Below are 12,293 nucleotides of genomic sequence, written 5' to 3' on the forward strand. Positions count from 1 at the left end.
TATATATCATATGATAACGGTTTATATTTATATGTGTATATATAGGTATATATAATATATCATGAATGGGTTGCATTGTACAGAGTGCTGATCAACACTTTCAGTCACAGGTCTGGTCTGCTGTGGGGCGTGGAGGCGGAGACGAACCATCAACCTCCTTGCTGTCTGCCCACCTCCTAGTCACCAGGAGCCAATCCGCGCTCAGAGGACTAACTGTGAAGACTACTTAGCTGCACCTGTGTCATGCACTCATTGGCATTGTCTCTCAGTCACCTCATACTGAGCAGTACTTTGTCCATGGTGTAGGAGCTAACTAAGACGCTCAAAATCTGTTTAATAAGTATAGGCCAGGGGCTAAACCTGTGTGTGGTCCCCTGAGCTTTATTTCAGTCATCGGTGGTTCAGAGCTAAAAAGATACAACTGATTATAATTATATATATATATAGAGATATATAATATATAATATATATATTTACGGCGTATGGGTGCGTACTTTTTGTAAATCTTTGTTAGGCAGTAGTTAGCGTAGACAGTTTAGGTAGATTGACTTTGTGTATATTTCATTTCATTCATTGATTAGAGTTAGGTAAGAGTGTTGTGCGATACTTTAGAATAGGGCTAGATAGTTTTGATGGTTTCTTTGAGTTGCCCCATATAGCCTGTCTTTTCGTTTGTATTTCCAGTTGTCCCTCTTTATTGTTTGTTATTATTATGATACCTTATCTTGATAACGTGAATAAATAACAATTATCACGCCAGCCGTGTTGCATCGGCTCCTTATACCCCTAGACCTGAAAAGGGGAATGTAACAGTGGGTCTCAGTGTGTGAAGGTGACTTTGACCAGCAGGATGCAGAGGTGGTCTGTAGGCAGCTTGGCTGTGGGGCTCCTTCAGTCCTCCAGGGGGCGCTCTATGGAGACGTAAGATCCACAACGTGGACCAAAGAGTTCCAGTGTGAAGGCCGTGAGTCGACTGCTCTCCTGCACTGTAGAAGCTCAGACTCAACTAGACACACCTGTTCACCTGACAAGACTGTTGGACTCACCTGCTCAGGTATAAATGCCAAACTACACTTTAGGTTTGCATTATATATTTTTTTACAATCAAGCAACACTTTTTTTATTTTACGGCTTATTATATTGTCTGTACAGTTTCTGATGTCATGATGTTGGTGGGAGGAACCAGTCGCTGCAAATGGCTGATTATCAGTGGCAACTTCTTCCTCCTCCATTAATGTGGTATTGTTCATTACCTTTCTAATATTACCACCTTTTTAGAGCAGATATCACTCTCCACTGACCATATGAGGCATTCCAATTGACAGATTTGATATCTGCACATGTAGGACAGCTGAGCTGAACGGTCCAATCTGTCTCTGACTCATTATATTCTAAAAGATATAAGTATACCGGAACATGCAATGTTAAATCAATCTTTAGGAGAAGAGGGAGAATGTGTTGTGTGTGTGTGTGTGTGTGTGTGTGTGTGTGGGAGCATGCGTTGTTACTCTTCCTCTGAAATGTTTGGAAAATAAATCGTTTGATTTAACTACAGCTACGTTTGCACTGAGTTTTCTTTGCGGCATGGCTCCTCAGAGACGAGAAGAGGGTGTGTGTGTGTGTGTGTGTGTGTGTGTGTGTGTGTGTGTGTGTGTATAACCCAGCAAAAACAACAGTTGCCGTGTAAAAAGGCACATCTGGTAAAATATTTATCTTTCTGCAGGGAGCGTAGCAGGGAGCCTTGTCATGTCAACGGGGCCTGGAGATAAGTCACCAAATAACACGTTTCATCTTATGACCCAAAATGAAAAGATTGTTTCTCAATTTATTGAGAACAGTACAAATTAAAAAAATAAATAATAATAATTCAGAATGTTAAAAAACAAAGAACATACATACTATCGAAAGTTAAAAACCACAAATCAGTAGGCCTATGCATGGACATTTTCAATATTTTATTAAATAAATTAAAAGCAGGACCAAACATTTAGATTAGGGCTGCAGGGACTCGATTACAATTTGTAATCTAATTAATTAGAAGCTTTGTAATTAATTAATCTCGATTAATCGCATTCTAATCGCATATCAATATTCAACCCGAGAACAGTGAGAAACCTTTTTTTTTAAATGTTTTTTGGTATCCCAGTATCCCACTCATTTTCAACATTTTACTGTCATTAATATATCTTAGAGTTGTTGTGTGGAAACTGTGGATAATATAATAAGAAAGTCCACCCCCATTCTGTGGTCTGAAAACAATCAGTAACATTATGAAGTTATCTCAGTGACATCACAAAAATGTACTTCATAATGTTACTGTTTTTTTAGACCTCCAGTTCTAGGCAACACAGAATGGGGGGACTTTTTTATTATTTCCAGTGCACACAACTGAAAATGAGTGGTATTCCCCTTTAAGCAATACACATTTTTTTATCCCAACAGATAAACAAGTGCAGCAAGTGCCTATATTAAGTGTCTTCAGTGTGTAGCCTATATGAATACTCAAATGTGCTTTACATGGCGGGGCATGAGAAAACAAATAAAAACAACATTATTAGGGGGGAAACATTTCACATGAGGTTGGGGCAGACCATTGTCTGACCACGGAATTCCCACGCTTGCTACTTCAGTATGTTTCGCATCGAGGACAGCTTGACAGCTTCGTGCTGTGGTGAAATCACCGCGCGTCTCCGGTGTCCTGTGAGACATGTGAAACTGAAGCAGCTAGCACTAACATGGAAGCTAACATTGGTCATATATGGATCCTTTTGGTCATATATGGATCCTTTTCTGTAGTTAATTAATCTCAATTAACGTGTTAAAGTCCCGGCCCTAATTTAGATACATTCTACATCAAGCAACCTTAGCTGCGTGTCAGACTGCATCCTGAGATACTGCATACTGGGACTATGGCACTATAAAAGGCCCAAAAGGTGAACAGCAGAACCACATTTTTGTCCAGAGAACGAGAAATTAAATTTCTTGATAGCCTACACTTGGTCTTCTTTGGCAAGTACCGGTATGTTGTTTTGACAATATGCCCCCACGGTGTGGTATGGAGGCCTAACCAAAGTCCTAAAAGATAAGTGTCTGGCAGGTTTATCAGAACAGTCTGGTCAGGGTTACTTTGGGGCTAGCCATGTTGGTAAACAAGCTTTCCATTTGTACTGGCTCCCTCTGGAAGCTAGGTCAGTACAATTACAGCTATACAAACATAACATCTGTAACAAGTGTCACGGTAAAGTTGTTAAAATCCGACAGAAATGCAGATGACACAAAAGTCAAAGTCCTGTTTTATATAAACACACGTGTGGTGGGAGCAGACATGGAAAACAGGCTGAGGCAGGCAGGCCTGCAGATAACAGTGCAGGTGAGAATGCTATTGAGGCACAGACGACGAGAGCAAATAAAAGTCACGATGATGCTCAATGTGCCTAAAAAAGTGTAACTAAAAAACACAGTGAAGCAGCTTTCTGCTTCTACGGGCCGGCAAATTCCCACTTTGACAGGCAGCCTCTGTAGACATTTTTAAAGCACAGCTGAAGACCTTGCTCTATTCTTGCTTTTAGTTAGTCATGCATGTGTTTTCCCTTTGAACCTAACCTCAAAATAAATCCAATGTCAAAGTCCTGCATTATATTGATCTCTTCTTATCAAAGTCAACAGTCAGTCTGAACATGGAAACGTGTGTGTGTGTGTGTGTGTGTGTGTGTGTGTGTGTGTGTGTGTGTGTGTGTGTGTGTGTGTGTGTGTGTCAGTTGTGGGGAGGTTATGGAGGAGGGGTGGACCAGACAGTGGGTGTCTGGCATATCTGTGGAGCTTCAGCAGACACAGGAGCAGACAGGGGGTGAAGGTATATCTGTGGAGCTTCAGCAGACACAGGAGCAGACAGGGGGTGAAGGTATATCTGTGGAGCTTCAGCAGACACAGGAGCAGACAGGGGGTGAAGGTATATCTGTGGAGCTTCAGCAGACACAGGAGCAGACAGGGGGTGAAGGTATATCTGTGGAGCTTCAGCAGACACAGGAGCAGACAGGGGGTGAATGTGTCTTCAGGCAGCAGGATGAAGATGGTAACATGGCTGAGTGTGACCTCTCTCCTCCTTTCCTCCCTGACCATGGAGCTGCACTGTAAGTAGATGTAATCCTTCACCTCCTGATACCATGGTGAGACTGGACCATCTCACACTGCATGTTTTAGAGTGTGGGCAAACATAAACGTTCGCACACTGAGGGCTCCCAATGTGACATGCTTTTTTGCACCACAAAAGACACAAAAAAGCTCTGTTTTTGTCTGTCACATTGGAGCCTTCAGTGTGCGAGCGTTATTTAGATTGTTTTCTCTGCTTACTGGTCGTTGCTCAGCACCTGCCCAAGCCTGGCTAGGGATTATTGCATCAAAACTCAATATGTTTATATATTATGCAATACATTTAGTCACGTTTTTCATTTACTTTTAGAAAAACACTGTATAGGCTACAGTAGAGAGCTAATTATCTTGTGTGCCTACTAGTGTGCAACAAGCAAGTATGCACTTGACAGAGTGCAGTTCTAGTTGAATCTGCGTTTGGTTCTGCCTATATAAAAACGACCACAGGGACATTCGAGGCGATAAACAATGAAGGTTGTGTTACAATTTGCAAAATGATTGATTTTGTATATATGGTTAGTGTACACATCGATGCATGTATTTGTTTTGGGAATATTGTCACAGTGGGTACAGTGACCACATGGAAAATTGCTGACAGGTTTCTGAAGCCAACTAGATTTAGGTGGTAAGCATTAGGTTGTTCTGTAGCGTGGGCGCCCTCTTGTTGATGAAGGTGGGTGCTGCAGAGAAGATCTCCTTCATACCTGGGTCACTGTGTAGCAGACTCCAGTTACGCTTAATGATGTTGTGAATATGAGCCGACTGTTTGCTGAACGTGGATGTGAAAAAAACATTCACATTCACGACAAACCACTGATTATCTTACTGTATGTTCATTCCTGCATACATTTTTATTAGTGTGTGTTCTGATGTACTATAGGCTAAATCTAATGTGGAGAAGCCACACAATCCTTGGAAATCCAGGACAAGGAGGAAAAGTTAGTTACTGTACTGACGCTATAGTTACACTGAAATTGATTGATTTTATCATTTCTGTCTTCAGCTCTCCAGGTTCAACCAACAGACAGCACAACAGGTAAGCAAACATGAACAAAGAACTACATTATTTGTAGCCTTACATGTCTCTCTCTCTCTCTCTCACTCTCTCTCTCTCTCTCTCAGGTGAAAGTAAATGGTAAGCCCTGCTCCACATTGGTCAAAATAATGGGGATTATTTTGAGATCGGTTCGAAACCGATCTCGATTTTTATGACCGATTTTGATATGCTACCGATTATATCGCGCATCTCCAATATATAAAATATAAATGTATAGGGTGTATTCTCATTTCTCTGTACAGATGGTGATGTCAGATTGGTGGGAGGAACCAGTCACTGTGCTGGTACAGTGGAGATGCAATACGAGGGAGAATGGAGACTAGTGGGTAATACCCGCTGGAACTCGAAGTCAGCATCTGTAGTGTGTAGAGAGCTGGACTGTGGCTCTGCTTTTTCAATAGAAACAATTTCTGGTTCATGGCATAAGATATGGGAGATAAGTCCTTCTTGTGTTGGTTCTGAATCTTCACTGGGGGATTGTGGAAAAAAGAAAACTGGGTACTCTGGAGGAAGACTGGATGTGATCTGTTCAGGTAACAAACAATGACAGTAATGTTTTTTCATCTCATATTATGTACAATTTAGAGACTGTAGACATTTAGCAAACTCACAATCAGTGCCGGAAGTGCATCAAAATAGAAGCTCTGGGGTGCCAGAGTTGTCTGATCACTTTTACTCTGAAAGCCATGAACCGGAAACACTTTCTTAAAAAAGTTGACTTTACAAAGTAACCTCACAATCCCCGATCATCTTAATTTATATACGCTCCAAAAAGCGTTCATATTTTGCGGGAGAGACGGATGAGGAGCAGAAATGAAGCGCCAGCATATCGATCCTTTCATCACCACAGAGAGCGCCCTGGCTTAGGAGATACGAGACATTCTTTCCGCTGCGCTAACATGGGAGTCAATGACAAGCTAATAATTGCACAGAGCGTTAGCATACGGCAAGCGAAAAGCGAAATGCCAAAAAATAAAATAGGAAGAATTCTGAATATTCTTATCTCGCCCCGTATCTTTGAGGGTGCGCTAGGACGGCCACACACGTCGAAGGCACCTCTCGGTTCCAATCGTTATGACGTTTATGACGGTTAACTGTCTGACTGCCCCCCTGGTCTGAATCGTGAGTCTAAGAGTGGGAGTGACATGAATGATATGAGTTTTTTAATGCACAATAAATGTATGTTTACCACATTAAACCACACATCCGTATTTCGGGTACATTTTCCAACAACAAAGTGTTAAATAAAAATATATAATAATAATAATAATAATAATAATATGTGTATGGTGTGCATGTATTATCATGCACGTTTTCTAACTATAACATCATGTTCTCTCTCTCTCTCGCTCTCTCTCCAGAGTCTGTAAGGTTGGTGAATGGGTATAGTTCGTGTTCAGGCAGAGTGGAGGTGAAGTCTAATCAGTCGTGGGTCTCAGTGTGTGAAGGTGACTTTGACCAGCAGGATGCAGAGGTGGTCTGTAGGGAGTTTGGCTGTGAGGCTCCTTCAGTCCTCCAGGGGGCGCTCTATGGAGAAGTAAAATCTCCAATGTCAACCAAAGAGTTCCAGTGTGAAGGTAATGAGTCTGCTCTCCAGGACTGTAGAAGCTCAGACTCAACTAGAATCACCTGCTCACCTGACAAGACTGTTGGACTAATCTGCTCAGGTAAAAAAACAAACAAACAAAACAAAAAACACTTCAGGTGTTGATTGTTATTTTACAGTCAATGTAAACTTTATTGTTTGTAATGCTTATTCTCTTCTCTCTGTAAAGATGGGTATGTCAGGTTGGTGGGAGGAACCAGTCACTGTGCTGGTACAGTGGAGTTGAAAAACAAAGGAGAGTGGAGACAAGTGGGCACTTATGGCTGGGACGTTCAATTGTCAAATGTAGTGTGTAGACAGTTGGACTGTGGAACTGTTGTTTCAACAAAATGGAGACCTGGACCTAGATCGCAACCTCCATGGTCGATCAAGTCATCTGAATGTGATGGAACCGAATCTTCACTGAGGGTGTGTGGATTAAAGCACGGCGATACTGCAGACAACAGAGTGGAGCTGGTCTGTTCAGGTAACAAACTGACTTCAACAATGACAGTAACCTCCTGTATGATGTTTATGAGTGTGTCGAGTGGACATATCTCTCTCTCTCTCTCTCTCTCTCTCTCTCTCTCTCTCTCTCTCTCTCTCTCTCTCTCTCCAGAGTCTGTAAGGTTGGTGAATGGGTCTAGTTCGTGTTCAGGCAGAGTGGAGGTGAAGTCTTCTCATTCGTGGGTCTCAGTGTGTGAAGGTGACTTTGACCAGCAGGATGCAGAGGTGGTCTGTAGGCAGCTTGGCTGTGGGGTTCCTTCAGTCCTCCAGGGGGCGCTCTATGGGGAAGGGAAGGCTCCATTGTCAACCAAAGAGTTCCAGTGTGAAGGTAATGAGTCTGCTCTCCTGGACTGTAGAACCTCAGACTCAACTGGAAACACCTGCTCACCTGACAAGACTGTTGGACTCACCTGCTCAGGTAAAAAAAAAACACTTCACGTTTTCATTGTTATTTTACAGTCAATGTAAACGTTCTTTTTTCTACTGCGTATTCTCTTCTCTCTGTACAGATGCTGTTGTCAGGTTGGTGGGAGGAGCCAGTCGCTGTGCTGGTAGAGTGGAGACAAAACATGAGGGAGACTGGAGACTAATGCAGATGAGCTGGTGGAACTTGAAGTCAGCATCTGTAGTTTGTAGAGAGCTGGACTGTGGCTCTGCTGTTTCAACAGAAATAAGTTCTGGTTCATGGCAAGCTACATGGAAGATAAGTCCTTCTTGTGTTGGATCTGAATCTTCACTGGGGGATTGTGGAAAAAAGAAGGATAAGCAATCTAGCGACAGACTGGAGGTGATCTGTTCAGGTAACAAACTATTACTAAAACAAGGACAGTCATCTTTTTTCATCTCATATTATGTACAATTTAGAGACTGTAGACATTTAGCAAACTCTTAATCAAGAGCAATTTACAGTAAGCACGTTAAAACACAAGGTAATACAGCAAATGCATAGAAATAGTCATCTAGGTTCATAGGTAAACCAAGAATAAATCGTCAGTCTAAACTGTATAATATCAGAAATAGATCATATGTACATTGAAACTATACACACTATAGGAGGCCAGGTCTAAAAATGAATCTGACATCCGTCTACATAACATGCTATCTTTACACTTTAACATTTGAATAAGCCTGCAAGGTTGTCAAATTAGGGCAAGTGCTACGGGCTAAACTTGAGTCTGAATTGGTGAGTCTTCAGATTATGGCCGGGAGTGACATGAATGATATGAGTGTTTTTTTATATGAGGTTTATGCACAATAAATGTATGTCTACCACATTAAACCACACAGTATTTTGGGTACATTTCCCAACAACATGTCAAGTGTTTAGAAATATATAATAATAATAATGGTAATAATAATAATAATAATAATATGTGTATGGCGTGCATGTATTTTTATGTATGTTTTCTAACTATAACATAATTATATCATTCTCTCTCTCTCTCGCTCTCTCTCTCCAGAGTCTGTAAGGTTGGTGAATGGGTCTAGTTCGTGTTCAGGCAGAGTGGAGGTGAAGCCTACTCAGTCATGGGTCCCAGTGTGTGCCGAGGATGGTCTGGATGCCGAGGTGGTCTGTAGGGAGCTTGGCTGTGGTGCTCCTTCAGTCCTCCAGGGGGCGCTCTATGGAGAAGGGAAGGCTCCAATGTTGACCAAAGAGTTCCAGTGTGAAGGCAGTGAGTCTGCTCTCCTGGACTGTAGAACCTCAGACTCAACTAGAATCACCTGCTCACCTGGCAAAACTGTTGGACTCACCTGCTCAGGTAAAACACAAACTTCACCTTAGGTTTGGATTACCGGTAAGACGCCCTGAGGACGAGTGCGCACACATCCGCCCGGGTGACGGCAGACTGTCAGATCAACATAATATGGAATTCTGTAGTAGCCATATATTGAGCGTGATGAGGTCAGAGCGAAATATGGGATGTCAGAACAGATCAGCTTCATATATGGAGATCTAAGGGTGGCAGCGGTGGGGCAGTGTCTTGGCTGTACAGGGTCTGATGAGGGGCTAGGTAGGGCTGGGCCTTAATTTCCGGGCATGTTAAATGGACAGTTATCAGTCAAAAGGGATTCATCGAAGAGGAAGGACGGGTGGGGGAGGATCAACATGTGTCAGAACAGGTCAGCTCTATATATAGAGATCTAAGGGTTTGAGGCCAGATGTAGAGTTGCTAGACGGCTTAGGTAAAGGGTTAGGTTTTTATTGAGGTTAAGGTCAGTAATATTTACTTAAGTTACTTTAGGAATACCAGGCCGTGCAGTTAATTCCGCCGGCTGTATACCCGAGGCGAGTTGGTACCGAGGTGACTCGTCTGGTATTCATAGGTGATGATCCAGTCTTCTCCATGTATGGCTATCCAGGGTTTGATGAGGTCAGTGTTGTGATCTTCATATACGGCGACGGCCATATGGTGGCGTGATGTCATGAGGTGTAACGGGCTGACAACCATCAATGGAGGCGTGACCGAACGGTCGCAATTATGTTACAATCAACGTAATGTTACTTTTTCAAATGTTTGTCTCTTGTCTGTGCAGAGCCTGCAGACATCAGGTTGGTGGGAGGAACAAGTAGATGTACTGGTACACTGGAGATGAAACACCAGGGAGAGTGGAGCCCAGTGGATGATCATTATGGCTGGAAACTGGAGGCAGCAATTGTAGTGTGTAGACAGCTGAACTGTGGCTCTGCTGTTTCAACACAAAGGCATTCTGATGTGCCGTGGACATGGTTGCCTAAATGGAAGATGATATCGAACTGTGATGGATCTGAATCTTCACTGAGGGAGTGTGGAACGACGTTGTCTAAGTCTTCCAGTTTGTCTAAGAGTCGCCACAAACTGGAAGTGGTCTGTTCAGGTAACAATTACTTCACCAATGACAGTAACAGTCTCTATCTATCTATCTATCTATCTATCTATCTATCTATCTATCTATTTGTTACTTTGCGCTGGACAAAGGGATTCAACGGAGCAAACACGCAATCGTGACAGCTTCTATGCAGTAGGCTACCTCAGTGTGCGATATCGGCATGCAACCATTGCAACATAACATAACATCAGTTCAGTCAGACAATTCAAGGAGGATGTAATATATATTTTTATTGAATATAAGATAATCAATGCAATATATTTATTATGGTTTGGCGATTTATTGGATCTGCTTTTTAGGTACTCAGGTCAAGTGCATCAGTCCCGACCATAGGGACTCCGAATCCCCCGTACCTAAAACAGTAGATCCAAAACGACGGGTGGTAGCTGGGGTGGAGGTGGGTGAGCACTTTGTATACAGCAGCGCACAGTATACAATAAAGCAGCAGCAAGCAAGCAAGCAGGAGGATGAATGCAAAACCTTCGGTTAAAGTAGCCGGTATGAGATTGGGTGAGCGTGTGATTGGCTGGGTGAATCATGTGGATGAGAGCCTGATGCTGCGGTGGCCCAATTAACGGCCGGCGCGCTGACTGAGGTTCCCTGACTGAACTTGCTCTGCGCATGTCTACGACAGGCGCAAATGCTCATATATTAGACCTTGCAGAGTTGTGGCTGTGGAACGTATTCACATGGTTCCTCATCACTCACAGCTTCCAAACTTTAGGTTTAATTATTGTGCATTCTGCGCTGTGAATGGTGCCAGTGTTGTTTGTTTGCCTCGCACTCAGAAGAGCTTGAGACAAATGAGAGAGACATTTTCTCTCTCATTATTTTGAAAGTAATGATTAAGTAAATGTTAGATAAGTGAGTTTTCTGCAGCAGCAGGTTTGTTAATAGGCCTACTGAAGCAGAAATAACTGCAAAGCTTCAGTGAACCTTAATAATTTTATATTTTGATACACGCACACGCCCGCGCGCACACACACACACACACACACACACACACACACACTAGTGCATTGAATATGCATGTTAATGTCGATTTCTACTTTATGCTAATCCTCTACATTTATAAAATCATACAGTTACTCATTTTCCAAACATTGAATGTCAAATAAAATACATAGCTGCAAACTGGAGAAACACAATTCCATCTCGTCGTATTTCAACAGAAAAAAAACAATCTGCTGTACTGCTAGAGAGGATCCATGCACTCTGTTAGACTGAAACTAATTTATTTCATATTTTGTCTCTTCAGCTGTCCATGTTCAACCAACACGCCACACAACAGGTGATCTTACAATCTTACTCAAACAGCTAAACATCAAGATTGTAGCCTTAAAACGTTTTTACTTTTTTTAAGTACATATTCCTTTTCTTTTTGCTATCTATTCTATTGTCTCTGTACAGAGTCTGATGATCTCAGGTTGGTGGGAGGAAGCAGACCCTGTACTGGTACATTGGAGGTGATATACGAGGACGAGTGGTATCCAGTAAATCCTAGTTGGTGGGAGCAGAAGTTATCAACTGTAGTGTGTAGACAGCTGGGCTGTGGTACTCCTGTTTCAACTAAAATGATTGAAGGATCTTACAGTGCACCGGCATGGTGGCTCGGAAGAAGTGAATGTTCTGGATCTGAATCGTTACTGAGGAAGTGTGGAAGTTGGAATTATAATACTGCTGACAACACACTGGAGTTGACCTGTTCAGGTAACAACAAAATGACAGTGATCGTCTGTATGTTCTTAATGAGGCTGTCGAAATATGATAATTTGTGCTGATTTTAAAACCCATTTGCTGCCAGCATTGAATCAGTCTGTAGTCCGTCCCTAATTCCCTGCCACTAGCTGAAGCCAGATGTTTCTCTATCTCTCTTCAGGGTCTGTAAAATTGGTGCATGGGCCTAATTCATGTTCAGGCAGAGTGGAGGTGAAATCTAATCAGTCGTGGGTCCCAGTGTGTGAAGGTGACTTTGACCAGCAGGATGCAGAGGTGGTCTGTAGGCAGCTTGACTGTGGGGTTCCTTCAGTCCTCCAGGGGGCACTCTATGGAGAAGGGTGGGCTCCAAGGTCGACCAAAGAGTTCCAATGTGAAGGCAGTGAGTCTGCTCTCCTGGACTGTAGAACC

The 12,293-nt window shown here is 42.6% G+C and overlaps 1 long non-coding RNA gene across 1 annotated transcript; it reads left to right on the forward strand.

The window, feature by feature from the left end:
* Positions 1-10,116: 10,116 nt before the first annotated feature.
* LOC308324512 lies at positions 10,117-11,656 on the forward strand. The gene is made up of 3 exons (XR_013964924.1): positions 10,117-10,154; positions 11,425-11,457; positions 11,577-11,656. It is a non-coding gene; the product is annotated as an uncharacterized lncRNA (long non-coding RNA).
* The last annotated feature ends 637 nt before the right edge of the window (positions 11,657-12,293 follow it).

Source organism: Protomyctophum bolini (genome assembly GCF_963924005.1).
Source record: "Protomyctophum bolini genome assembly, chromosome: 11".
In the NCBI taxonomy this organism is placed as follows: Eukaryota; Metazoa; Chordata; class Actinopteri; order Myctophiformes; family Myctophidae; genus Protomyctophum; species Protomyctophum bolini.